The following is a 6298-nucleotide window of genomic DNA, read 5'->3' as shown; positions in this document are numbered from 1 at the left end:
GTAAATAAAAATTAAAAAAAAATAAAAATCACAAGAGGAAAAATATTTGTTATTTTGAATTGGAAGTGGATGGTTGAGATGTTTTGGTAATAGGGAAGGGTTTGTACCTTCTTCATGGGATAAATGTAACTAAGGGTGTTACATAGACGATTGGGGACAAGTTCATGTCTCCACAGGATATGTTTCTATCTCATTTGTTTGTTACTTCGTTGTTGAAGTACACTGTAATTTAAAAACATAAATAAAATAAATTTGTTGTTTTTTAAATAATTATACAGAAGTGATTATTATGAAAATGGTTTCAAGTTGCGAACACACGTGACCTTATGGTGAAAATTCAACCATGCACCATTTGTACTCACCAATTTTATTAGTCAAATATGTTAAATAAATACTAAAAAAAAACTCTTATAAGTTTTCACAAACATATAAAAAAATATATTTCACCATTTTCATATGTTTGGCGTCTCGCTATTTGCACATGTAAAGAAGGGAAAATCAGAAGCACGTGTTGAGAGATGCATCTTCATACAATATGTGCATGGTGTGAAGAGATATAAGTTATGGAGGTTGGACCTTAGAGAGGTTAGGTATTTCATGAGCAAAGACGTCACATTTGATAACACTCGAATGACTATGATGTGCAAAGATATCACATTTGATAACATTCAAATGACTATGATGTGCAGAGATCTAGAGAAAAGGCAGGAGAAAATCCATGTTGAAGTGGAGTCGTGGAGCCTTTTACTGAGGGATCAGATTGTTTGGAGGCATCATACAATGTTCACCAACCTTCTACCTGAATGATTGACTTTGGTTATCAACTTACACATGATAGGAAGAATAAGATGATCAAACCTATATAGAGATTTGGATATGATGACCTTATCAATTATGCTTTGACAATAACTGAGGAGACAAATGTTTTAGAGCTTAAAAGCTTTCAGGAGGCTGTAGAAGGTTTAAAAGGTCAATAATGATAGGTTGTCATGGAGGAAAAGATTCAGTCTTTGGAAAAGAACCACACATTGACACTTGTTGATCTACCAAGAAGCCAAAAGGTTGTAGGATATAAGTGGGTGTTCAAGAAGAAGGAGGAAATACCAAGTGTAGAAGGTCAAAGATTCAAGGCTAAACTTGTGGCAAAAGGTTTTACACAGGTGGAAGAGTTGATTATAATGAAATATTCTCACATCTAGAAAAATATTGTTCTATAAGGATTTTAATATCTATTCTTAACCACTAGAATATGGTGTTATAACAGTTAGACGTGAAGACAACATTTCTGCATGGAATTCTGGAGGAGACTGTCTATATGCAACAACTCAAGAGGTTTGTTGAAGATGAGGAGGAATGTTTGTTCCTTGGAAAAATCATTGTATGGATTGAAACATGATCCAAGGCTATGGTACAATATATTTGATGACTTTATAAGCATACAATGTTCTAGAGGTGCAATTATGCTAACTACTTATAAATCCTCAAAAGGAAAGAATAATATGTGGTGTTCTTACTCTTATCTGTAGACAATATCCTTGTAGCCATCCGGTATAAAGATGAATTGGAGGAGCTCAAACAAAGACTAAGTTCAGAGTTTTAAATGAAGGATCTTGGTCTCACAAGGCGTATACTAGGGATAAACATACAAATGGATCAAACAGTTCAGATACTACATCTATCTCAACAAGGGTATTTGCAAAAGTTGGTTGAGAGGTTTAGGATGTATGAATCTAAACCTTGGGGAACATGTTTAGGACACCGTACGAAGCTCTCAGTTTCTCAAGCTTTAAGTATTGAGGAGCAAAGGAGGAAGATGATGATTACCTTGAATGTTAATGGAGTTGGTAGCATCATGTATGGGATGGTCTGTAACAGACTGGATTTGACTCATGTTGTTATGGTTGTTAGTAGGTACATGGCAGATTCTGGACGAACTCATTAGGAGGCTTTAAAGTGAGTGTTGAGATATCTGAGAGAAACAATATATTCTGGTCTAGTGTATAGAAGATCTACCCTTGAAAGAGTTGCTATAGAAGAGTATTCGAAGTTGATTATGCAAGGAACATTGATACCCATAAAGTCAACCTCTGGGTATGTCATTACCTTTTTTGGTACAACAGTTTGTTAAAGATCTAATATGCAATTAGTTGTGGCTTTGTCTACTACCTAGGCAGAGTATACCAGACTCACATTAGGGGTAAAGGAGACACTATGGTTGAAAGGGATGATTGGAGAGCTAAGTAATGTACAAGAGTATGTGATTGTTCAATGTGATAGTCAAAGCATCATACAACTAACTAATCATCATATTTACCATGATAGGATGAAACACATAAACATCAGGCTACATTTTGTGAGAGATGCTATTACATCTGAAGAGGTTATGATCGAGAAGATAGTCTCGCAACATATGTGTTTATGAAGTCCTTATCAAGATCGAGGTTCAAATGGTGTTTGTAGCTAATTAATTTTTCATTTAGATAAAAAGAAAGTTAAATTTGGAAGTTCTTCCATGATTTAGAGTCAAGGTGAGAGTTGTGATGCACCACAATAAAATCATTAAATAGAAACTAACTTTAGAGATCAAAATACTTAGTTATTATATCGACTACTTTATAAACTAAAAACATTATTGGTATTTAAAGTAGTTTCTATTATTAATAAAATTCATACCGTAGTTTCTAAATTGGTATCTAACCATTAACTACTAAGGTTTTAGCTACTAACTATTTTATAATCTAAATTAGTTTCTATTAGTATTTTAGAGACTAATTTAAAATCTAAAATATTAGTAGCTAAACCTTGGTAGATACTAATTTAAAAACTATTTTATATTTTTTTTTATTAATAACATAAACCACTTTTGGTACCAATAATTTTTAGTCTCTAAAATGATATCTAATATACTCAATATAGTGACTAATTATTTTTTGTCTCTTAATTTAGTTGTTATTTAATGACTTTTTTGTAGTGATGATTGACTCTAAATCATGTACAACAAGTCATTTGTTGAAAAGCTTAATCAGATGATTGGACTATCTGAAGTGAAGGGAAAAAAAATCATTTACTAAGTTCGATTTAGTAATATTAAGAGTTAGACTATCTAGTAATTGTTTATTATTATAGTTGAATTGAACAAATTCAAATCAAATGCAAATTGATTTGTTCCGTCCGGTTGACCGGGACGTCTTTGTGCACGACCTCAACAGTCAGCTGGGGACTCCTTCCCGTTGGTTGCCCGTGAATTCTTGCAAAAAAGAGGACAAAGAGGCGCCCTAGCGGCCGTGTGCACTCCGACGCTCAAGTCAGCCAGCAAGAAACACCAAAAACTGTCCACCTACGTCTCTGAGCACCGCGTATGGCACTCTGGGGGTGGTAAAAGAAACTGTGTATATGTGTGTGTGTTGTCTCCTTCAGGCAAAAATCTTCTCCGGTCACTTGTACGTAACCTTAAAGCACGGGCAAGAAACCAAAGAGTTTCTCGTCAATTTGCCAAAGGTTCCAACCCTTTTTCCGACATTCCCAGCGCTATTTAAACTGCCCCAGCATTTAAAGCGCCTTAAAGCATTTTTAACTCGAACGTAACGCACTCATGAAAGCGCTTAATTACGAAACGTAGCGCATTTAAGACGTTGAAACGCTTGGGAGCCATAATAGTACCTGAATGCTGAAAAGGGAAACTGTATTGAATATCTTTAATTACCTGGCACCTGACTAGAGGGTGTTTCTATTCCGGCATTGCTGTCGTACACGTGGAGGGCCTCACGACGCCATGACCCCATCTAGGGGCGTTTCTGCCCATCTGGGGACGTTTCTACGTGTGGGTCCTCCTGCTTAGGAGTGCTACTGCGCTAGGGGTGGCTTTTTGGGTGCCAACTCATGCCCCCAAGTATCTAGCCACTTACTCTGAGAGCGTATCTGCCTTCCTCTCACACCCTGCACCCGGTTATCCTGGGCGTGACCTTCCTCTTAGGTCGTATCTGTCCCGAAGGCGTCTTTGGGGCGGCAGGGGTACTTCGCGAGTCAGGCTACCCTTCACTGGTACTATCACTATGGCCTTGAAGCCACCTTTTCCTTCTCTTTATCACTTTCCCGAGATATCGGGACCTGAGGTTTTCCCACGACGTCGCTCCCTCCATGGTCTTTCCTACCCATGGGTATCGGGGAACCACACCGTGATTGCCTTGCTTTTACACTGTTTGATCTGGCGACGCCCTCACCTGGGCGACGCCTTCACCTAGGCGACGCCTTGCCTTAGCGACGCCTTGTCCTGCCTTGGCGACGCTTCCTCTTGGCGTCTCTACACCTGGGCGACACCTTGAGTTGACTTTGACCTTCCAGTCGTTGACTTTGACCTTGACTTAGTCAACGCCCTGATACGGGACGGTACACAAGCCCCCCAGTCTTAAGCCGAAGACTTGTCTTCAGCGCAAAGACTAAAGCCTTGCCCCCGCCATCCACGTGCCTTCCTGATGACGTGTCATTCTCTGCTGACTCAGCAAATTTTTGAATTACTGACGCGACATTTTCTGAACCACAGGGGTATTCTTAATGACTGATTGGACATTCCCTGAAATGGGGATGATTACGCCTTTTGGGCTACCCTTGATCGCGCGCCACGTGGCCCATCGCGTGGCCCTCCTTTAGAGACCTTTGCGCTTCCCCTGGGCAATCGACCCTCTGACGCGTGGCCCGATCCTGCAGCCCTTAGTTAGCGCCTCTTGGGTTACGAAATGTAACGTTTAAGTTACTCCAAACCCCGCGCTCACCCTACTGTTACATTCATTCATTCTGCTGCTTCGCACTGTTCATCGCCTCCAAAACCTTTTTTCTCTGCAATTGCGATTCTCCCCTTCCTGCGCTCTCCTACTGCCTCCATTTCAACAACAGAGGTATGGTTTCGAGCACTCACAACTCTTCACTGTCGTCGCATTATAGGGAACTGCCTGGGACTGTTGTTATTCTCGTATTTCTCTGGATATTGTTTGTATGCTTCGTTGTTCCTTTCGCTTCCCTTCGTTCTCTTGTGGGTAGGGCGCTCCTAGGGTTCTTCCATTTTCCCCTTTTCTTCTCCCCAACCCCTTTTCTCTGAACCCTTTCTTTCTCTTTTGATCTTCAGCATTGGCATTTATGGCGAAAACCAAGGTCACTGCGCCTCCCCCGCTCCCTAAGTCTTATTACAAGGGCGAATATGACTGGGCCCCCGATGAACTTCTGGACGAATGTTCCCTCCTGAACTCCGTTGAGGACGTGGAGGCCCACAGGGGGGACCCTGCTCTCTATAACTTCAATGCTTTCCACAAAAGTCATGACTCTCAAGTCTTGGTAAGCCGAGTGCGACCTGGGATGCCCGTTTGCGCGGACTCACGGGATACTGGGGGATGCCCTTTCTTCTTCCTCTATCAAATGGTGCTAAAAAGGGTGGGTCTGCGTCTGCCCCTCACTCCCTTCGAAAAAGAGCTACTGACAGAGATAAACACTGCTCCCGCCCAACTCCATCCCAACAGCTGGGCTTTCGTGAGGGGGTTCCAAATTCTCTGCGGCTACCTAGGTGTTCCCTCCTCTGTGGACGTTTTTCTTCACTTCTTCGAGGTAAAGAAGCAAGGGAAAAGCCTCTGGATGAGCTTTTCTGGGATTGCAAGGCGCATCATCCTTACGCTCTTCCAGAATTCGTTCAAAGGCTGGAAGGGGAAATTTTTCAAGGTACGCGCGACCAAGCGCGACCCTACCATTCTAGAGGGCTTTCCCCTGTACTGGACAGACAAACCCATAACTATGAAGCACTTGGCTCTGGATGAACTTGCCCCGCCTGACCGGGATGTATGCAAAGCCTTGGCGGGACTGGGGATAGTCTTCGATACCGCCAAGCTCATCGCGAACGAATTCAATGCCCATGGGCTTTCTACCTACTTCGGTATTTGCCCTTAGTGATTTATGAGGCATTAGTTGTTGTTTGGCTATAGAGTCTTCCTTCTGATTCATCTGAATTAAACTGATGCTACCTGTTCGCTGTACAGTGTTACATGCATTTCACATCTCTTCCTGTATTGTGAATTCACATAACTGCTCTAGTACTAATCCTTGTTGTTTGGCCTGTCTTGATGTAGGATCGGTGATGGGCACTTCCAAAAGAATAATGTTGGCGAAAGCACTGAAGGAGGCTCGTGCCGCCAAGGCAGGCGCCTCCTCCAGCCCTGCTGCCAATCCGGTTCTCCCACCGGCTCCGTCACCGCCACCTCCAGTCACCGCTGAAGCTCCCTCTAGCCCATCTCCGGCGTCTCCACCTGGCTCCAAAGTG

The sequence above is a fragment of the Phaseolus vulgaris genome, chromosome 5 (genome assembly GCF_000499845.2).
Source record: "Phaseolus vulgaris cultivar G19833 chromosome 5, P. vulgaris v2.0, whole genome shotgun sequence".
In the NCBI taxonomy this organism is placed as follows: Eukaryota; Viridiplantae; Streptophyta; class Magnoliopsida; order Fabales; family Fabaceae; genus Phaseolus; species Phaseolus vulgaris.
This window is presented reverse-complemented; position numbering follows the sequence as displayed.